General features: G+C 41.3%; 1 protein-coding gene across 12 annotated transcripts in view; it reads right to left on the bottom strand.

Moving 5' to 3' along the window:
• The window catches only part of PPP6R3 (protein phosphatase 6 regulatory subunit 3), a 123,686-nt gene that overhangs the window by 81,112 nt on the left and 18,875 nt on the right, over nt 1-23,699 (bottom strand). For 9 of the 12 annotated variants that reach the window (XM_065937935.1, XM_065937943.1, XM_065937944.1 and 6 more), the window contains exon 2: nt 4,453-4,606. The exons of 1 other annotated variant lie outside the window; for it this stretch is intronic. The gene's annotated coding sequence lies outside the window, so the exon portion shown is untranslated. Of the gene's footprint in view, nt 1-4,452; nt 4,607-20,754; nt 20,852-21,090; nt 21,179-23,699 lie in introns of those variants that run through there. 2 more of the 12 variants (XM_065937938.1, XM_065937936.1) reach the window with 2 other exon arrangements.

The following is a 23,699-nucleotide window of genomic DNA, read 5'->3' as shown; positions in this document are numbered from 1 at the left end:
TAAGAAAACTGTTAAACAAGTTCAAAGATTTTAGTTGATTAGAAGATCAACATAAAGCTTTTCTATGCTGTGAGTAATAAGCAAGTAATCTCAAAATGTGTCATAGATAATCATGTCTAGGTCTTGCGAGCTACTAACTCCACTGCAGCCCTCCCTGGGCAGATCAGCCCACATCGAGCAGTATGGTGTCCTACTCTGGGGCAGAGGAAGAGACTGCCAACGCATGGCACCCAAAAAGAACCAGGGTGACGGAAGGACTTGCCCCATGGAGGAAAAAAAAACTAGCTTTGCATATCTCAGAGCTATTTTATGCTATCACAGAAAGCGCCCAAGGGGAAAATGAGCCAGTAAGTGAAAAGGACAGATTGTCGGTGAGCAGGGGGTGCAGAAATGTGCTACAAGTAAGGAACACGGACAAGACCTCAAGGCTGGAGGTGCCCTGGAAGCCTGGATTTCCTAAGAGGGCAACTTCCCGTTCTGGGGAGGAAGGCCGTACAAAGGGATCACCACACAGCCTCATGAATTTCTTTTCGAAGTCTATTTGATATAAAAGGCACGGCTACATCTGGGCTGACACGGAGTCTCAACAAGAAAACAGAAAGGATTATGCAACTTTCCAGATGCTTAGTGGGCTGAAACCCACACAATTCTCCACTCCTCTGGAAGCTCTAGTAAAACAACAACAACAGACAAAGGAAAGGAAACAACAGCCAAGAAGGCGGCCAACAAATTTATGAGAAGATAGAAAATGGAGAACAATTCAGGAAGTCCATCATCCAAGTAGCAGAAATTTTAGAAGAACATATTTTAATTCACCACCAACCTCCCTTGTCCAAAAAATTTTTTTCTCAGTGCATAAAAATGTGACTCTCCCCTTAGGACCTACACATGGCATCACACAGAATGTGAGAAGATCCTTTAAGACACAGTGTAAAAGTCAACAGGACTACAGATTTTAAAAACAGAATAAGAATATTTAAACTTTTCTAGTGAGACAAAACTTAAAAAAGAACTGGAAGTCAAAATGACATCAGTTTTCTCAACAGTAATTCTAGAAAAGAACATTTTCAGACCTGGAAGTTCGGAAAGATTTGTTCACAATTTCTTCAGGAAGCTACCGGAAAATAAGCTGGGCAGTAAGCCACAAGCAGAAGACACAGAATCCATGAAGCCAGGGCTCCAACACACCGAGCAGCAAAGACAACCCCCAGGAGGGGTGCACTGCAGTTACAGACAATGGCAAGAGAAGCCAGCGAGAAGCAGGCCACGAGGCAGAGGCTCTGGAAAGGAGATGTCCAAGGAAAAGTATTGCCAGATGGACGTTACCGTGTTGAGAGGAATTTTGCAAATTAAGGCAGAGATTTAGGAATCAAACAACATATACCATACTTCTACTACTGATCTTAACCAAAGTTGTGCTTTAACTATGCTAGGAGATGGAGAGAGAAACAGCTGTGCAAAGAAGTAAACCTTCATCTTCATAACTGGGAAGTAAGATAGATCAGAAACTGCTACCTACGGTTGTATGACACAGAAATGCAGAAGGAAGCAGAGATGAGGAATCAGCTAAGAGACAGAGGGAGCAGTCCCTGGTGAGTAATCCAAGGATGCAGAGAGGATAGGATGGCCAAGATCAAAGAGAGGACTGCTATTTTTTGTTATTAATCTTGTGATACCATTTGATTTTTCAACTATGTATCTACGTAAGTTACATACCTATGTATGATAAAATAAAAGGTTATGAAAAGAATATAAAAAGCACTCAGCACAGTCCCTGGCACTCCGGAAGGGCTCTACAAATGTAGGTACAATCTAGAATCAGGGTTTCATAAAGACTGTCTGGCAGAAAGACCATGAGGCAACTCCACATGCTTAAGGTTCCTCCATACAAAAAAACAAAGAAACAGAAAAATCCAACCAACAGCAAAAATCAACATGGTACCTTTTGTACTAATCCCGTGAAATTCAAATTTCAGTGTCCATAAAGTTTTAAAGGAACACAGCCATGCCCTCCTCTACAGTCTGCCTCCTGCTGCTCTCACACCAGAAAGGCAGTGCTGAGCATTCGTGACAAGAGACCACACGCAGGCCTCGCGTCACCTGGCGCTGCAGCTGGGCTACGAACTGCAGACGCGGGTGTAACACAACAGTGCTCCAAGCGCTGTATGCTGCACTGCAGCGCTTTATTATTCCCAGTGCACACCCAACATGTCAAAACAAGAAAAGAAAATCTGGACTTCAAATGCTGTGTTTTTAAGGTACAATGGGATATGGACTATTTTGATATGAAATTATAGAGGGCAAAGCACTGTCTATTATGCAATCATGCCATCCCTGTGCGGAAAGAACACACTACATGTTGACATCAGCAGACTAAGCAGTCACTGCAGCATCCCCAACTCACAAGAAAGCAAGTCAGAAAAGTTACAGAATACTAAATGGAATATCTTCTAACAGGAAAATTTCTTCATAAAAAATGAAAATAAAACTTCAATCAAAACTGGTCTGTTAACAAGTTCAAGAAGCCAATGATGACTTTCCTTGATTTTTGATGACTTTAAGATCTTGGAGTTGTCATTTATTTGAGGAGTGTGCAGTGACGAAGAATTAGCTTCTATGAACAGTCCACGTTGAACAACTACAGGCAGAATACTGTCAGAGAAGCTGAGCAGAGATGAAATCACTGCAACCTGCAGCAGAATCTGCCATGTGTGCCCAGTCGCTCAGTCGGGTCTGACTCTCTTGCTGCCATGATGTGCTACATTGATGGTGGTAAAATTTTGCATATGGGGAAGAAAGGCTTAATCAGACAGATTTAGTTTTTGAGATCCAGTATCACAATAGAAAAAAAGGATAAATGTTATCAATAATATATACTGCCCAATAAACATAAAAACATGGTGAACCTGTAAAATAACCAACTGAATTCAAGCTGGAGGTCTCTGTGAGGTTCTGAAATTAGTACCGCTGTTCCTACTGCCCCCAGCTCCGAACCAGTGGATAAAAACAAAACAACATGATCGTGTGTGTTACAAATATCCTCTTTATTGAGTCAGACGGTCAGATCAGTTTATTACTGCATGTTCCTGGACTTATTAATAAAGCTGAACCCTTGACTGAGTTCTCCACTCAGGCAGGCAGGCAAGCAACTGAAGAGTCCAAACCTGCAGAGTGAGAACCTATATTAGGGCGGAGGAAAAGGGGGCTGGGCCCCCTGAACAAAAACAACCAAACCAACTAACCATATGAGACAAGCTGCCAAGGATGAATGGGATTAAGGGAATTCTTCCCCCCAGGATGTATAGAGAATAATATGAAGATAAAAGCTGGACAAAACAGGGGCTTCCCTGGTGGCTCAGTGGTAAAGAATCTGCCTGCCAAAGCAGGACACACGGGTTCGATCCCTGATCCAGGAAGATCCCACACGCTGCAGAGCAACCAAGCAACGACCGACACCGAGCCCGGGCCCCAGAGCGCAGAATCGTAACAAGACAGGCCGCCGCCAACCAGCGGCCGGCACACCCCAGGCCCCGCTCACGGCAACCGGGGGAGCCCCACTCAGCATCGAGGCTCGGCACAGCCAGAGATAAACCAATAAATACAGCTGGATAGAACAGGAGATGCAGAGAGAAGCTCTCTTTAAGAAAGAGCAGAAGGGGGTGCTGAGGAAAAGTCCTTCACGGGGCTGGGGGAAGGGGGGGCGGTGCCCACAGGCAAAGGGGCTCACTGCCTAGGAATTCGAAGCACTCACTGGGGTTTAGAGGCAGAGAACTATCACAACAGAACCACTGCAGTATCTCCTGAGACACTGGAGCCTGAAACGTAGATGATTAAACAGTCCATGCCCACCTGCTCCTCCAGATACTACAGAGCAGCGAAACTGGATTAAGATGTGTACACATCCCCCAAAAGGTCCTACCAGGCCACTTTCTATTAAGTGCCAATTGACCCCAAAGTCAAGTATGTTAAAGACTCTGGTCTTTAACAAAAAACTTCAGGAAAGACTTGTAAGGTGATAATAACTAAGACTCAAAAGAGTCAGGTGGCTGGCTAGAAGCCTGATGTCCCCTGGCTGATATGAAAGAAAACAAGCCCCCACACCCCAACACACACACAGGGCCAGCTGGCCAAGGGGTGGCAGGTGGGTCTCCACTAGCAGTCTTGCTCTGGCATGCTGCCTTATCCAGTCCTTAGGGCCCAGCTCAATCCCACCCCAACCCCCGTCCTCTGGAAACTGGGAATCCCATGGGTACTGCAGATTCCAAGACATCCCAGAGCAAACTACAGAGACTGCTATTTAATTTCCTAAAAATACCATAGTCTCACAGAACCAGACCACCTCAAAGAAATGACCCAGACGGGTCCACCTAGACTCCAGGGTCTCACAACAGAAAACTGCTTTCCTTGATCTAACTCATGGAAAGAAACTCCTCATTATCATTGTGACCTTACCTTTCAAACCAAGTTTAAAAATTAAAAGAAATGTTTTCTTCTCTGTGGCTCCTTGCCCATTACAGGTTCTCCTGGAAATGGTTGTCTTCCAATTTACTGCATTAGCAGATCAGTAGGAATAAAGTAGGATGGTGGACATTGGACAGAAGTTCTCCTATAAAGAAAAAGAGAGTCAAAATCACAGTGCATTCTTTTTCGGTCTAATGAGAGATGCCACTAAAGATAATGGCACAAGGTCTTCACACACAGCTAAACCTCAGAGGACTGAAAAGTTCTGGCTAACTGAAATGTTTTCTATGTAACACGAGGGAAAAGGCATGGCCATCCTTTTACTTAAGTTCTTACCCTACACTAAACAATAACCCAGAAACAGAGACATAAGAATGAACAAATAAAATGCACATGCTTATCTTTACCTTATGAAAACATCAATGACATTCTCACTCAACACAGGGTTAGTTAACAGCAAAGGCATAATATTTCAAAATACTAAAACAAATTTTTAAAGTACTCTCTTGTAGCCCCATGTAATACCTTTAAACAACTGTAACTTACCAGAAATTGTAAGCTAAACATTAAGTTCACTTAAGCACTGAAGTGAAAGTGAAGTCACTCAGTCATGTCCAACTCTTTGTGACTCCGTGGACTGTAGCCCACCAGGCTCCTCTGTCCACAGGATTCTCCAGGCAAGAATACTGGAGCGGGTTGCCATTTCCTTCTCCAGGGGATCTTCCTGACCCAGGGATCGAACCCAGGTCTCCCACATTGCAGACAGACACTTTAACCTCTGAGCCACCAGGAAAGCCCCACTTAAGCACTAGACGGAGCCAAATTCTGTCTCTAATGTGAATTAACCAGATGCTACACATGAAGGACTTTAAACTGTCTTTCAAGGCACTTCATTAAAACCTAAACACTGCAGGAAAAGACACAAACTATGGATAATATACTAATTAGAAGTCTTATAAGGATGCAGTCTACAAGGCATCTCAAAATAAATGCTGTTCATGTCATGCCATTGTTCCACAAAACTCACACTACAGGGTGATCAACTAAACATTTTCCCTCAAACAAGATAATAAATAGAAACAATGCTAACCACTTGCTAAAAGAAAATGAATCAACAAAAAGCGTAGTTTATTATGAAGAAAATATTTGATTCTGAAAGCAAAGCATTTTACCAGTGAAATGTTTTCTAAACAACACCTTGAAAAAGTTAGCTAATCACCCAGATTTTCGCTTTACATCCTAAGAACACCTCCAGAGTCCTCAGATGTGACTAACTCAGTGTGCTGGTGTAATGAGTGTTGCAGGTAATTCTAGTCCCATCACAACCACTCTCCATGGAAGGGGTTCCAGAGTCCTTTAAAAATCCAATGAAGTTACTTACGGACTCCACAAAATGCATACGTGCCCCACACATTTGGCATTTAACTTCAAGTAGGTGTAGGGCCCTCAAGTGATCTACTATCTTTTCTCCCACCAGTCAAGACCACCCACTTCCAGGCTGGTCAATCGCAGGCTCCCAGCAGAGTTGTACCGACCTGCCAGCCCCAGTGTGCTGCAAACTCCTGCCCAGGGAAGCCAAATGATAAAACAGCCATCAAACACACTCACAGCATCACAAATCCAGGTGCTTATGAAGTTGTAAAAAGTAAGACTTCTCTGGAAAAAGGTCTGTGTTAATTATTTAGTCTTTTCTCTTAGACTAATTATGGGAAAGACTGGGGTCTATACTATCGATATTAAGAAATCTCGTTATTCCAAAGAGAGAATGTGAGAAACAAGATCAAAAGATAGAAAACAGAATGCAATGATACGTTAAGTGCATTCTTATTACTCCTGGGTAAAGAATGTATACTGAACATACACTGAAATGCCTCTAAAACTACAGTGAAAGAACTGTTTTGGTGTTTTGTCTTGCTTTTTAAAGGCATAATCCCAAGAATCAACAAAATTAGAGGAGTGCTGGAAGGAAGCAAAAGGAACACTGGTTGAAAAAGGTTATTCAATGAACATTTAAGATTCCCAAATCCCCTTGGCCTTCTTGCATCCCTCCCACCCCCAGATGACAAGAGGAAGCCAGAGAGGATGGTGACCATCGCAGAGCTAAGGATGGGTTTGCCACTAAAAACAGAAGGACCCTGTGAACTGCAGAAAGAATGCAGAGTGAGGCCCACTCATCTGCCCACCCTACCCCCTCCAAATTCTCCTACTGGGCTCTGCCGTTTCCAGCTAGGAGGAAGACTGCTAATGACTTCTAATCACTGACCTCAAGAAAGAAAGGCCTGAAAATCCTGACACTGGGGACTTCCCAACCAAAGGAGCTCAACCAGTCACTCTGATAAACAGTTCCCAGCCAATGAGCCCCTACCCACGAATGGAGTCTCCAACCAGCCACCCTTACTTTCATCTTTTCTTTAACAGTTTTCATCGTAAACCTGCAGTTTACAACAGTTGCAAGAGCAGAACAAGAAACTCCCACAGAGCCTTCATCTAGATTCACAACTAATCACTCTATCACTTTCGCTTTCTCCCATCACAAACATTTGAATTTCTACAGCCATCATGTTCTTTACCTTTAAATAGTTCACTAGGTATTTCCTAAGATCAAGGATATTCTTATACAACCACAGTACTTATGTCAAAATCAGGAATGTAACACATTAACAGTCCCACATAGACTATATAGTTCACATTCCAATTCTGCCAATTGTTCTATGATGTCCCTGATGGAAAGCCCCTTTCACCTCAATTCAGGCTCACGCATCACACCTGACATTGTGTCTCCATCTAAAACAGTTCTTCAGCAATTCTTTGTCTTTCATGGCATCTCTGAAGAACCCAGGATATGAATTTCTGGCAGTAACACCACACAAGTGTTAAGTGAGGTTTGTTTTTCCTAGAGTATCACATAAGTAGTAAGATGGTATCAATGTGTCCCATTATTGGAATTTTGATCACTTAGTGAAAATGATATTTGTCTTATTTCTTCACTGTAAAATAACCCTTTTCCCCTAGTAAATAATCTGTATGAAGATAAATTTTGATATTACATTCTTAAAACATTCACCCAATAGTTTTAGTAACCTCTGGCAATTCTTGTCTGAATCAACTGCTATTGACAGTTATAAAATTATGTTTATTTTGTAAATCTACTGTTCCTTCTACACTTATCAGCTGACATTATAACTAAGCATAACAACATGTTCCAGATTAAACTTTTACATTTTCTGCCCCAGCTCTGAAATCACCCACTCCTCCAAGGACTTCTCGTTCCTTATAGTGGAAGATGTGATTTAGAAATGAAGATCTGAGAACTATGTTCATAGACAGTGAACAAAGCTGAAAAAGAATGGAACTGTTGTATGAATTCAACTCTATGTGTTGTGTAACTTTTAAATATGAATGAAAAACACAGGTTCTGATAACGTCTCAGGAAAACCTCTATCATGAAACATAGAGAACAAAACAAACAGAAAAATGCAGGATGGAGGAAAGAGTACACAAGGAAAAAAGTACCTTAAAAATTATTTGGCATCCTCAGGGAGATAAACCTGTGTGTGTGCGTGTTCAGTTAGTATACTCATCAAATAAACACAGTATACTGTTCAAAAGGGCACCAAGAATAATCAGCAGACTAATACATACGGAAAATTATTTCCAACCCAGAAGTCTATACCCAGCCAAACTATCAATAAAGAATACACAGAGTCTCAGAAGATTTACCTCCCACAGTCCATTCTCACAGGAAACCGCTAGACTGCGCCCCACTGAAACAAGAGGGAGAACAACACGAAAGACAACAACAGAGAAACAGGAGACGACGACCAGGGGCAAGAGCTCCCAGGGTCCCAGCAGGGAGAACAAGCCGCCCAGCCTAGAGCAGGCAAAACTTCTTCAAATGATTAAGCTGATGGAATACCTGAATATGTAACTGGTTAAAAGTCTGAGGCTAAACTAGTGATTGATACATTAAAGAAAAAAAAAAAAGGCATCATTTCCTAAGAATACCAGAAGCTGTTTACAAAAAGTATTTGTAATTGACCACTTGACACTATAAACAGCATCCCGAGTAATAATGGATAAATACTGATTTAACCAAAATTGCAATAGAACTATACTGGAGAGACAGGGAAGAGGGTGCAGTGTCGGGGGTGGGGGGCAGCTAATCCTCATCTGTCCTTATCTTTCCACAGCAGGAAATCAAAACTAAAAAGAAAAAAAATCAGCAAGCATGCATACAAGTATGAACTCTTCCAAAATGCTCTTCAGACATATGGAGGTAAATATGTATTTTTTTAAATGGGCTAAAAGAGTTCTAAATAATATAGTTACCTTCAGGGAAGAGGGAAAAGAGGGAGGGGTGCCTAGGAAATGCTGTCATCTATCCTACCTCCTAAAACTGGTTCACCCTTAACTGGAGGTATGCAAAATTGACGCCAAAAGAATTTTTTTTCAAATACATTTTAAGAAGAATATTAGACTGGGAGAGAGCATTAAATGTTAAGACTAGAGAAGTGTAACATCAGCTACTCACTAGTCATGTGACCTAAGACAAGTCAGTTGACCTGAGGATCCATTTCTTCATTTACAAAATAAAGGAGCTGGGCTAAATTAACTCTAAACTTCCTTCCTGTTTCAATAAATTTATAAATCTAATATAAAAATAATCAAAATTCTAAATATGGTGTCAGTGGCCATGGACAGCAGCAAATTAAATTACAGAAAGAATGAAGCAAGACTTGGTGAAATAATAAATGGAGAGAGAAGTAAAATGGGGGGAAAAAATTCTGTTTTAAGCCTGTAGGTACCAAGATGATGCTGATGGTGAAGGTGAAATGAGAATAGCATTGTCTGATTAACGAAGACAAAAGAGTTCCCAATCCTGGCAAGGACAGAATGAGAAAAGGACATGGCTACAGAGCAGTGGGACCAACTGCACAGTCATAGAAGCTAAAGGAGGAAAATGGAGATTTGCTACTAAAGAATCATCTGATGTCTCAGTCCTCCCGGGTTACAACAGAATACCGTACATTCATAATTTACAAACAAAAGAACTCGACTTCTCACACTTCTTGAGACTGGGAAGTCCATTGTCTGGTGAGGACCCCCTTTCCCGGTTCACAGACAGTGGCCTTTTCTGGATCCTCACACAGCAGGAACGGGTGAGGAACCCAGGAACCCTCTGGGATTACCAATCCCATTCATTAAAGTGCCACTCTCATGACCTCATCACCCCAAGGCCTCACTCCCCTAAATCATCACACTGAGGATTAGGTTTCAACATAAGAATCCTAGAGTGGGACACAAACTTTCAAGCTATAACAACTGAGAGCTTTAGATTATTCTGTCAGAGGAAACGGATCCAGAGGAGCGTCCTCAAAAAAGGGAAAACAAGATTTTTTTTTAAGATAATATACTTTTACTTTCATATTTATTCTTGTCAATCATTCTTTAAAGGAATGACCCTATCATAACCTACAAATATAACCCTATCAAAAAGGGTCTCCTCTTTCCAATACCAATCAGTCTGATCAAGGCTGAGAATGTAAGAGAGAATGTAAGAACATAATTATAAAAATACCAGTCAAGAATGAGGGCTGAGTTTAGCCTAAAACAGCAAAGGAACAGATTCTCAACTAAAGAGTAACTAAATATGCACTTGCTTAGTCACAGAACTCGAGAATAGCAAGAGTGAATGTCTACCCTTGCAAGCCCTTTGTGCCAGCATCATACACGTGCTTCTCAATCCTCTTGGGTATTATTCCTATCCTGTAGTTGAGAATAAGAAAGGACTTACTCCAAAAGAACACTGAAATTATTATTTTTTTAAATTCACTTTGGGGGAAGAAAGGAATAATAACCTCTCTCCATGCTCTTACATGAGTTTTTAATATAAATTCCCTGATATTCCTCACAGATGCAAATTCACAAGAGGAAACTACAGCTATTACATAATAGGCAAGAAAATATTTTCTCCTTGTATCATATATCATACACAAACAACTAAAAACAACCTCTCAGTTACAAACAGGTGAAACAGTCTAGAGGCTGGACACACAGAAGCAAGTAACTACTGTTACTAGCAAGTCCTGAGATAGGCCAACTCAATCGTTTCCATGTGGATTTTAACAATCTTTTTTCTGCAAGTGTGCTCACACATGTTCCCCAAATGCCCAAGTCTAAAAAGATGCAAGATAGTGAGATGGGAAGACAATCCATAATATTTTGTTCAACATTTTATCAATGACTAACACACAGAAAATAAATTAACCCTCCCCCATATTCTGACCACAAAAATCGTCAAAAATGAGCACACAAACACTCGTAATTGAGAGAAACAACCTAAATAAGTAACATCATTTGATAACCTCAGAGGCATCCTTATAGATATATATACACAGTATATATTATATATACAATAATTGTGTATATGTATTATACATATATGTATACACACATATGTAACTATCAGCTAATTTCAGAAATACCAATTTAATACAAGCTGTGGCAAAAACACAGACTTTGAAAGCAGTAATCAAAAATATCTGTACCGGTGGGAGGGGGGATCAGGATGGGAAATACGTGTAACTCTATGGCTGATTCATATCAATGTATGACAAAACCCTCTGAAAAAAAAATAAAAGAATATAACAAAATAAAAAATATATATATCTGTACCAAGAATACAAAAAGACTACTTTTTAAAGTATAAAACACCCAAGGTAAATCCATACTACCACCTTTCAAAAGCAAAATCATGTATGTAAAGCACTTTAAGTAAAAACTTTAGCCCCTAATCAGATTACATCATCATCTGGCTATGTACCCTAATGGACACTCAAATCACTGCCATCGTGCATAAAGTCAATCCAACCCAAGTTGCTATTAAAATGGAGCCAAATCCTAAATTAGTAAATTAGCATCCGAAGTAAAGCCCAGAAAACCAACTCTGCCTGTTACAAAGTCAGTGTGCAGAGAGGTAGAGCAAAGGTACAAAAGACGACAGGGTTCCAACCGCCAAAGCCATACTCAGCTGGCTCACCCACAGTTACACGTCAAGCTTAATTTGATGTAGAGCTGAAACTCCCATAATCCACAGTACAACAACAAGAAAAACATGAACCTGCTGTTGGACACCTTGGTAACCAAGCGATTAATATGTGAAACCAAGTACAGAGACTGGAAAACAGGCTAAGCAACATGAAGGGGAATGAATATATTCACTGAGAACTCAACCTAGGAATGGGATTTTCAACTAGCAAACCAAGATATCTAAGACATGAAAAAGGAAAAGTCCTTCAAATAGGCTCTTGGTTACTGTCCTAAAGAGTAGATGAAATAGGAATGGAGAAAAGACCCAAGTCACAACCACAAGCACTGCCACAAGCTCCTACTTTTAAACACAAATCTGATTCCTAACTGGCAATTCTAATCATACTCATAACTCTTGGTATCCATCACCAACATTTCTAAAGTTGTAAAAAAATAAATAAATAAATTTTTTTAAGGTAAACCCTCTGTACCTACACTGTCCAATACAGTAAGCCACTTGGCACACACAGTCATGAGTACCTGCAATACACCTAGTTAAGACTAAGGAACTGAATTCTCAATTTTAATTTAAATAGCCCCACTGAGCCCAGATAAAGTATACTATTTTACTGGACAGCACTGTTCCAGCTCACATTAGATATGAAGCACAGAATAAAACATTTATTGTCTATAATCTTGGGTTAAATTCACATCTATAGGCTTTGGTTTTCTCAATCAAAATATGTAAAGAGGGTTCCGACTGTCTCTGCGACTAAAAATAAATTAGGGCAGCAGGTAAACGAGTTCTAATGCCTTCCTTAGAACTGTTGTGAAGTAATTAAAGCCATACTTCCCCCTCAAACTTCTGGCAGATTACCTCACTCTGATCATACAAGGGTATCACACTACCCCTCACTTCACGAAACTTAACAGGGAAGACCATGAGAACACCGATTCAGTTCAGTCTACCTTTGGACAAGTAACCTCACCTTTTCAAGCTTGTTTTCCTAACTGTAAGATGAGAGAATTAGACTAAACGATCGTTTAAGATGCTTCAAATCCTGAACTACTACTTTTCTGTGGCTCTATGAAGAACATAAGTGAAACCAAGATACTCCAAGAAATGAAGAAAAAGGAATCAGTGAATAACCACAGTCTCACACTCAAAAGAGATTAAATTTAAACAAGATCTTAAAGTAGACAGTCCCAATGATAGAGAATTTAAAGCTACACAGTGTCAGTGTCCTCTGCTGGGAGACCAGCTTGGTCTGTTTAGGGCTGCCCAGTTGCTCCTTTTTGCTTAAAAGTCCGCATGGACCATGCTGCTTTCTCCAAAGCAGCGAGATCAGGAAAACCAGAATACTGCAGGAGGCGCGAGATCGCCACACACAGAGGCGGCGCTGGCCCGCTCCCTCGGAGCGCACCAAGGTCTTCCTCCTCCAGCAGGCGGGCGGCAGTGGGGTCACCATTGCCACACGCAGGCTTCTCGGACAACGCCAGGCGTCTGCCTACCCTGTCAATGATCCAAACCAAGTAAAACGCTCTTCTCATGAAAGGAGTTGTGGCTATTTTTAGATCAAATAACGAAAACGGGAGTGAATTCATCCATGAACCTTTAACTTATATCCATCTTTCCTGTGATCTATAGCTCAGAACATATGAAAAACAGGACAAAAAATCCTAACAGGAAACTGGAGAAAGAAGGGAATAGTGACTAATAATTTATGCGACGTGTGTTAAAAGGCAGATCAAGAGAGAATGACAGGTTTAACACTGCTCTCCAAAGGTGTATTTTCAAATATCTTCTGTGCCAGTAACAGACCAACTGGTATTTTTCTCAATCTTATAAAATGGAGGGACGGGTTCACTGTCAAAGTACCTCATTTATAGCAGGGTAGAAAAAAACAAAACCAAATGTTTTATCTGATACTGACTTTCCTTTACATTACAGGTGATTTAACCAGGGCGCCACTGATGACCATTTAGTTTTCAATTTTTACTATTATCAAAAAATGCCACTTCCCAAAAGTCAAAGAACTGCTGGATTGAACAAGGCCCATCTCTGATCAGGCACACAAAGCCTCTCCCGGAGGTCACAAAGGCTCAGCTCTCCCGGAGGTCAGGGCTACTCCCACCAGCCCCGCCTGGTTCTTCACACCCATGCCAGCAAAGTCTTCTCTGGGAGCACTGTGTTTGTCTAAGAGCCATTTATACTTCACTTTTCTCCAACTGTCTGTTTATATCCTTTGTTTTTCTACTGGGCTTGTCTTCTCAATGATCTGTAGTGGTTCTTTAAAAGTAAAAGAAAAGGAGCCCTCTGTCACAGAGCATTCCCCCTTCCACTCAGTCCAATCTGGTGTCTATCTGTACCACTCAACTGAAACTGCCTCTTCAAGTCACCAGTGACCTCCAGATGGGGCTAAGTCTAAGCGAAACCCTCTGTCCTCGTCTCAACTTCTTGCTCGGAGCAGTCAGCACACTTTACGGCTAGACCCCCCGACTGACGCAGTCTCTCTCGGCGGCTTCTCCGAGATCACACCCTCCTTGTTTTCTTGCTGGCCACCTCTCGGTCCCCTCTCAGGCAGAGGTTCCCACCGGGCTTAGACCGGACACCACCTAGGCACGCTCTCCGAGGCTGACGACAGTGGTCAGGGTGTCAGTTTCCACTTGTTCCATTCACACTATCGCTGCAGCAGCTCAAACAAGACTTGGGGAGAATCTTTTTTAAAGGGTTTTGTTGAATAAACGAAGCCATTTCCACAGGTTTTTAAATATAACTCTATAAGCACAGAAGAGAGTCAAATTTATAAAACTGATTAAAGCCACCTCTGCACCTCAAACACAGGCACCCGTTTGCCCCTGGATGTCTTGCAAGCGTATTAAATTTAATCTCTCCTAAACAGGCTTTTGCTCTCTATCACACACCGATCACCTAACAAACCCTTTCTCACCACATCCGCCCCATCTCAGAAAATGCACACCCCAGCTGGGGTAGACTCCTTTTTTCTCTCAACATCCAATTCACCAAAATTGTGTCAACTCCATCTTCTGAGCACCTCCTCTTCTCCAGCCTCTCTGGCCACCACCAAGAGGACAGAAACAGCTTCCTGATTCCCATGCGACTCCTCTGCCCCTTTAAGCCACCGTTTACCTCGGTTCCTAGTACACGTCCCCTGCCACTTCACGTGAGCAATGACGACACTGATGATAATCTGATCTATGGGGTCTACTGCGGTAGCCGTGCCAGGCTTTGGAGCACGTGAAACACGGCTAGTGTTTCTAGTTCAAACTGAGAAGTGTTCATGAATAAAATACAGCTGACTTCAAAGACTGAGTACAAAAAAGACAAGTGAAAATATCTCATTAATAATTCTGTACGACATGCTGAAATGATAATATTTTGTATTACTGGGTTAAAATACATTAAAATCAACGTCACCTGTTTCCGTTTCACGAGGCCATTAGAAAATTTATGATTACACATGCAGCTTGCTCTGTATCTGAGACACGGTCCTGGCTCACTGAGGGCACCAGCACGCCGTCACCTTAGTCCACGGGACCAAAGTGGAGCAAGCACAGGCCTGGCGTCGGCGGGCACCCAGGTATCTGCTGGAAGCACTACGGCCAACAAGCACCATCCTTTATGCACACGCACTTAAAACTGAAACACGGGAATTTTTACCTCTTACCTGAAGTTGAACCACACTTTAAAGTAAAATTTTTATTAGGAAAACAACTTTACTTTTTTCGTTGTTTAATTCAACAAATATTGACTGAGACCTGCTCTCTAGAGCCCACCAGATTCATGTGTCCCAACTTCCAGCTAGTGCTGTTGTGGGCTCACTGATGCCCTTTTATTAAGGAAAATCCATAACGTGGGATCAGAGAATGGTCTTCTTTGCTTCTCATATTTTGCAATTTTACAATAAAACATCATTTGAATTTACACAAATACACAAATACATCCTTTTAAACTATTAAAACAACACACATAAAGTGACAATCTTTTACCTACCTAGCTCCTTCTAATCAATTTCAGAACTATTAAGAAAACAACTTTACATATACATGAATTTTAAGAAATACTGTCTACTTCTCTAACAATCATTCTAGTTATATCACTAATTTTTATAACTTTCCATTGTTAAGTTTTCTATCAGAAAGGAAAGACAGAAACGGAGAAGACTGGAAAATCAAGGTGGCCTAAAAAGATTTTGAGTCATCAACCCTTAAAACATTAGTCACCACAACTCAGAAGATCATCCATGACAGCAGGAAAGCTAGTGGACAGTACAAGGAAGAAAAGAAATAAGTAGGTCGCTATTAACATGGAAAGTCTAATAAATAAGAGGGGAGTAGGGATCATCTTATAATGTACAGTAAGTCCACCACATACAAATGAGTTCTGTTCCAAGAACACGTCTGTAAGCCCAATTTGTTTATAAGCCCAACAGAGTTAGCCCAGACACCCAGCTAACACAATCGGCTGTGTACTGCCATCCTGCAATAGAGCAATACCCTTTTCACACAAACAGCACATAAAAAGCAAACACACACAAGAAATAAAACACACTTCTAAGCTCACAGCACAGTATCCTGAGAAGCACAGTAGCACAGCGCGACAGCTGGCATCGAGTAAACTGGCCGGAAGAGTCACTGCCTGGAGGAAGGAGAGGAGGTGGGCGATGGCAGAGCTGCAGGGCCGTCCGCATCCGGAAACAAAGGGCAAGCTGCAGGGTCACCCCTGCCTGACGCGGATGGCATCTGATGGCACAGGTTCTGGCTCCTTACTGGATTCGGTTCTATCTACCCTCCTGAAAAACCTACCCAGTGATGTCTGCGCAGTAGTCCCTTTCTCATCACAAGTGACAGAGTAGCGCTGGACTGCATTCTGAAAGGCTGCTGCAACTCATGGGTACCATTCTATGTTCGGGGCCTGTGACTCAAAAGCTCACAGCACCTCCTCACACAAAGAAAATCTCCTTGCCATTTCCTGTGTCATAAATCTCTTCTGAGCAGTACCAGCTCCATCACCGCTGCTTTTACGCCTGCTGCCAGATATCCTGGGCTTGAGACACTGCGCTGCTGTACCCCGCACAGCACTGTGAAGGACCCACAGCACAGCCACTTGCGGAGGATCCACGCACGGGACAGTGTACGCCAGACACGTGACCGGACATGCCAACAAACATCCGAGTCTCTGAAGTTCACAGTGTGAAGGTTTGTATGTAGGGGCCTTCCTGGATTTAAATGTCCAATCACTACGCTGTACACCTGAAATTAATACAGTACTGTATGCCAATAACAAGTGAAAAAACAAAGACAACAAACCCCCTGGGGGTGAGGATGTGGACCCCCCAAAGACGTGTCAGACCACCTTACGTGATGCCCCGTGACATCTGAACTACCAGAGGGGGTGGCACCCTCAGATGGGAAGGCTTCCTCCAGCCAGCGTGAGGTCTCCAGAGAACACGCCCTCCTGACGGCCTCACACACAGAGCACATCTCAAGACATAGTACAGACTATAATCTGAATGAATTTCCATGTGATTCAGGTTGGAAGCCCTTTAAAAATTTCAGTTTGGGGCCACACTAAACCTCCAGAGATCAGTCACAACCCAAAGTAGAAATGTTAGTCAAACTGCAGTCCAGTTTACCGCCCGCACACAGAAACTCACAGCTACCTGCTTACAAGACAGAGAACTCTGCGGGGATACAAGACAAAAATCCAGGTCTTCCACAACAGGTGGCAATAGGTATAGGGGGAATTGTTTTAATTGTCAGACTTTATTTGGATCTCAATTTGAAAATATGAGAAAACTATACATATAAAAATTACTGTATTTGAGACAGTTGAAAATTTCAACTCTGACTAGGCACTGGATAGGATCAAGCAACTACTTTGTGGGAGTTTTAGGCTAACCATAAAGGAAAAATTAACTAACTGAACTACATTAATATTAACTCCTCTGCCTCAAAAGACACAATGACAACCCAGAGAGTAGGCAGAGATATTCACCATATTTATATCTCCTGAAAGATTCATATACAGAATAAAAGAAATCCTACCAAGTGTTGTGTGGGAAAATTTGTCCACAAACTCTTTGACACTTTTCAGAAAATGGAATTTCACTCTCCAAGGTGGGACAAGGTAAGTGACTCTCTTCTAACAAACAGAATATGGCAAAATTAAATGCCACAAGATTTCTAAGGTCCTGTCATAAAAATCATAGCTTCCACTTGGTGCCATTTCTCTCAGATCTCTCTCTTTCAGGAGGAAGTCAGTCACCACGTCCTGAGGACAGGACATAGGCATCAGGACAAAGGCCCGCAGAAAAGGAACTGTGGCCTCCCCACCACAGCCGGGACTAACTTGCTGGGCATGAAAACGAGCCACCGTGGGAAGGATCCTCCAACTCCAGTCAAGACTTGGAAGGCTGATGACGTCCAAGCCAAACAGCCCAGCCCAGCCACTTCCAAGTTCCTAAATCACAAAGACTATGAGATAATAAATGTTTACTGTTGTCATAAGCCACTAGGTTTAGGGGTAATTGTTATGAATCAACAGAGAGTTAACAAGATAAAACAGATGATGCAACAGAAAAAAGAGAGAAGACGTAAATATCACTCTTCATTGAAAGGAAAAAAAAAAAGGCTTCCCAGGTAGCTCAGCTGGTAAAGAATCCGCCTGCAATGCAGGAGATCCTGGTTCAATTTGTGGGTGCGGAAGGTCCCCTGGAGAAGGGATAGGCTACCAACTCCAGTATTCTTGGGTTTAGCTGATGGCTGAGACGGTAAAGAATCCGCCTGCAATGCGAGAGACCTGGGTTCGATCCCTGGGTTGGGAAAATCCTCTGGAGGAGAGCATGGCAACCCACTCCAGTATTCTTGCCTACAGAATCCCCATGGACAGAGGAGCCTGACAGGTCGCAAAGAGTCGGACACGACTGAGCAACTAGGCACAGCACATTCATTTGAAAAGGATAACTATGGGGCAGTGGGGGAAGGACTGAGTTTGGGATCAGCCAATGCAAACTATTATACGTAAGACAGATAAACAACAAAGTCCTACTGTAGAACACAGGGAAACATATTCAATATGCTGTGATAAACCACGATGGAAAAGAATGAATGTATTTTGATTTCACTGGCAGGTAGTGGTTAAGACTCCACACTTCCACTGCAGGGGGCAGGGGTTCAACCCTTGTTCATGGAACTAAGATCCCACATGCTTCATGGTGCAGTCAAAAATAAGTAAATAAAAATGAAATTAAAAAGGACGTGTGTGTGCATGTGTATGTGTATAAAACAATCACTTTACAGTATAGCAGAAATTAACACACAGATCAACTATACTTGAATAAAATTTTTAAAAATAAAGTAACTGACCAAAAAAAGGCATGAAAACGTACTTGACATCACTAGCCCAAGTTACAGCTACTGTAAGGCATCACCACACAGCTAGGAATGAAGGTAAAATGAAAAGGATGAAAGACAGGAGCCATTCAAGAGAGGATGGAGAAAGTGGACCCTCACACACCGCTGGGCAAATGTAACCTGGTACTGCCACTTTAGCAGATGCAGCCACAGGTTTCCAAAATGGAATACATGCATACCTCTACAACCGAGCAATTTCACCTCCAGGTATATCCCCAACAATCCCACACACAATGTCAAGAGAAAAGCTCAGACACATGTGAACATACCACAGATTTACGGAAGGAATGAGATTGGGCAGAACTAATCAACACAGTTAAGTATCAGGATCCTGGCTGTTCTTAGCAGATGGTATGACTGAAAGTGGACAAAGGGGATGCCTGGGACCCAGTTACCCAGGTGGGTTTCAGACTGTGAAAATCCGTTTATGATGTACACTCTTCTGTATTTCTATCACACTTCAATAGAGATTTAAACCAGTAAGAGTCCAAGAGAGATGTGGGGACTGAAGGAGTAAGTGGGGCACTGCTGACCTTGGGTTTATGGGGCTGATTACCTGAGTGTTCATTATTACACTATTCTATGTTTGAGGATGTTAAAATTTTCCTCTTATAAAGAAGACTTTAAACATACGTCAATATAAAATTGGATGGAACTGCTGGTAAAAGTACAAAGTAGGGTAATTTTTCTGGCCATGGATATCAAAGTGTTTTAAAATCTATACATTCCTTGACCCAATTACCCTGCTTTAATGAGTTCATCCTAAGGTGTTCACCCTGAGTTAAAAGTCTTATATATAACAATGTCCAGGGACTTCACTGGCGGTCCAGGGGCTAAGACTCTGTGCTCCCAATGCAGGGGGCCTGAGTTCAATCCCTGGTCAGGGAACTAGATCCCATATTCCAAAACTAAGACCTGGCACAATCAAATAAATTAAAAAACAAAAACAAAAACCAACAATGTCCAAAGAGTTAATAACGGGGGGGGGACGACATCCCAATATAGAGGTCATGGGACACGGTGGGGACCACCGCAGGACAAACAACCCAGGCCATCCACAACACATGGAGCCTGAGCAACAAAGACTGTATCTACCCCAAGGTTCTTTTATCTGTCCAATGAAATACAGTCATTAAAAATGATGCGACTCACACCATTATGTCACCGAAAACATGCAAATTATTATGAAAACAATGTGACACCACTACACACCTATTAGAATGGCCAAAGCCCACAAGGCCGACCACCCCCCCCAAATGCTGGGGAGGGTGTGGAGCCTCCGGAACTCTGTCATTGCTGACCAAAGTACAAAATGGTGCAAGCAATGGGAAGACAGTTTAGCAGTTTCATACAAAACTAAACACATTCTTACCATATAATCCAGCAATCATGCTCCTTGGTATTTGCCCAGAGGAGCTGAAAACATGAATAAAAACCTGCACACAGATGTTTACAGCAGCTTCTTCAAAACTTGGAAGCAACCAAAATGTCCTTCAGTGGGTGCATGGGCAACCTTTTCCCCCTCCCCTCATGTTCTGGAGAAGGAAATGGCAACCCACTCCAGTACTCTTGCCTAGAAAATCCCATGGACAGAAGAGCCTGGTGCAGGCTACTGTCCATAGGGTTGCAAAGAGCCGGGAACGACTGAGCGACTTCACTTTCTTTCTTTCATTTTTCTGGGAGGGGGAAAGGAACTTTTTTAAAAAAAAAAAAAAAACACATCAGGACATTCTGTCCTTAACAAAGCTCACCTTAAAAAAAAGAAAAGAAAAAACAACTATTTTACCAGAGCCTAACCCACTGGGGTTTTACCAGAACCTAACCTACCTGGAGGAAGGGAAATATCCAACTCCAGCCCCTCTAACCTTCTGCATGAGGAAAGAGAAGTACACAACTCCAGACCACTCTAGCCATCCTGTACCACCTATGAAAAGGAAAAAAGCAGAGAAGCACTGGTGAAGGTCACAGCTCACCAAAAACTGAGACTGCATAGGACCACAGAACATTTCCCCGCCCCAAGACAATTACACTGCGCTTCCAAAGGTCTGTTCTTCCCATTTCCTTTTACCAGTGTATCATGTTGCCTTTCAGAAAGATTGCAAAGCAAACTACGGCCAAAAGTAGCTTGAAAAGACTGAACAAGCATCAGAACCAGTCACTTACAGGGACACTTTCCTGGGGGTCCAGTAGTTAGGACTCCACAGCTCCACTGCAGGGGTGCAGGTTCGATCCCTGGTCAGAGAACTAGAATTCCACACGCCATGTGCTGTGCCCCCCAACCAAAAAACAAAACAAAAGCAAAAAAAAAAAAAAAAAAAAGTCATGTATGCCACACATGCTGAAATTATCAGAACAGAAAAGCTAAGGGCTTTAATGGAAAAGGTAGACAACATGCAAATAGAGAAAAAATAATCTAAACAAACAATCGAAGAAAGCATCAAAGAAATGCTTCAGACTAAACACTAACAGAAATGGACAATGTCTTTGATAGACTTGTTAGTAGACTGGACATAGCTGAGGGTTAGGGTTAGGGTTTGAAGATGTAACACCAGAAATTTCCAAAATGGAAAAGCAAAGAGAAAAGACAAAAACAAAAATGAGGATGGGGGGTGCAGAACATCCAAGAACCATGGGAAACTATAAAAGGTATAACATACATGTAATGGGATACTGGAAGAAGAGAAAAGGAATATAAACTATATTTGAAGCAATAATGACCAAGAATCTCCCCAAATTAATATCAGACACCAAACCACACATCAGGAATCTCAGGGAACACTAGCAAGATAAATACAGAAAAATAAAAACCTACCGCCAGGTATACCATATATTGTCTACAAGAAACCCACTTTAATACAGAAAGCCAACACTCTAATAGTAAAGGAATGGAGCTGTGCCATACTAACACTAAACAAAGTGGGAGGACAAAAGAACAAAAGAACAAATATCATACCACGTCTCCCTTTAGACCACAATGCAATCAAACCAAGTCAGCAACAGAAATACAGCTGGCAAAACCCAAAGTACTTGAAGATTACAAATCATACTTCTAAAAAATGCATGGATTAAAGAAAAATTCTCAAGAGAAACTTTAAAAATATCTGAACAAAATGAAAATACAACTTATTAAAATTAGAGGGGTGCAGAAAAACATTGCTTAATTAAAATTTATAGAATTGAAAGCACATATCAAAAAAGAAAAACCTAAAATCAATAATCTAAGCTTTCGCTTTAGAAAAGCAAATTAATTACAAACTAAGCAGAAACTGAAATAAAAAAAAAATTAGAGCAGAAAAGAATTTTAAAACAAGAAATCAGAAGAGGAAATCAACAAACCCAAAAGCTGAGTATCCCCGCCCCCCCGCCCAAATCAATAAAGTCAGTAAGACTTTTGCCAGACTAAGGAAAAAAGATCTGAATTACTAACATTAGATATGAAAGGGGAATCACTACAGATCTCATATGCAACAAAAGGATAATAAAAGAGTATTATGAACAACTCCATAGCCACAGATTTGATAACCTGGATGAAGTGGACCAACTCCTTGACAGATACAATCTGTCACAACTCACATAAGAATAGCCAATTTGAATAGGGCTATATCTATTTAAAAAAATTGAATCACTTATGAATAACCTTCTAAAACAGAAAGCATCATGTCCAAATGGGTTTACTGGTGATTTCTACCAAACAGTTAAAGAAAAAAAAAAACCTGTACCAATTCTCTACAGTCTCTTTCAGAAGATACAAACAGAAGGAATATCTCTTAATTCATTCTATGAGACCAATCATGCTCAATGCTATTTACTCAATTGAACTGAAAACTTATGTTTACACAAAAGACTGCATACAGATGTTAGCATCAGTGTTTTCATAACTCTCCAAACTTGGAGGCAACCAAGATGTCCTTCAGGTAGAATGGATAGACTGTGGTACAACCAATGGATATTATTCAGCACTAAAAAGAAATGAGCTCTTAAGGAGTGAAAAGACATGGAGAAACCTTAAATGTATATTACTAAGTGAAAGAAGCCAGTCTAAAAAGGTTACAATACTGCATGATCTCTACTATATTTTGTTCTAGAAAAGGCAAAACTAGAGACACATTAAAAAGATTAGTGGCAAAAAAAAAAAAAAGATTAGTGGCTGTCAAGGGTTAAGTCTGAGGCAGGGATGAACAGGCAAAGCAGAGGATTTTTAGGGCAGTGAAAGTGTTCTGTAGACTACTATGATGGTGGATATATGTCATTACACATATGTCTAAACTCAAAGAATATATAACACCAAGACTGAACCTAACATAACCTGTGGACTCTGAGTGACAATGACGACAAGGTTGCAGGTGGCACGTGGGGAGACAGGGAGGGCGTATGTGGCCTTATGGCTCTGTACTTCTGGCTCAATTCTGCTGTGGACCTAAAACTGCTCCATGAAATAAAGTTTATTAATTTTCAAAAATGGTTAAAATGCAAATCTGTTACATATTTTTATAGCAAAAAAGATCTGCTAAATAATTTTTCATGTATAGTAGAGCTTAAAAACATCATATATGTCATACATCATTTGAAAAGGAAAGAGAAAGCTTTCTAAAACACAGTTTCCATCAACTGTTTAACAGTTGTACTTTATATATGACAATAAAAAGCAAAGAATTCAGCTTATAATTCAGTATTTTACCTATTTCTGTACCAAACACAACTTCGAAAAGCTTCGAAGTTTGAAGTGTTTTACTGTAAGAAAGTAAAAGCAAGTCAAATTGTGACAGAAAGAA

The sequence above is a fragment of the Muntiacus reevesi genome, chromosome 5 (assembly GCF_963930625.1).
Source record: "Muntiacus reevesi chromosome 5, mMunRee1.1, whole genome shotgun sequence".
NCBI classification, from domain to species: domain Eukaryota; kingdom Metazoa; phylum Chordata; class Mammalia; order Artiodactyla; family Cervidae; genus Muntiacus; species Muntiacus reevesi.
This window is presented reverse-complemented; position numbering and strand designations above follow the sequence as displayed.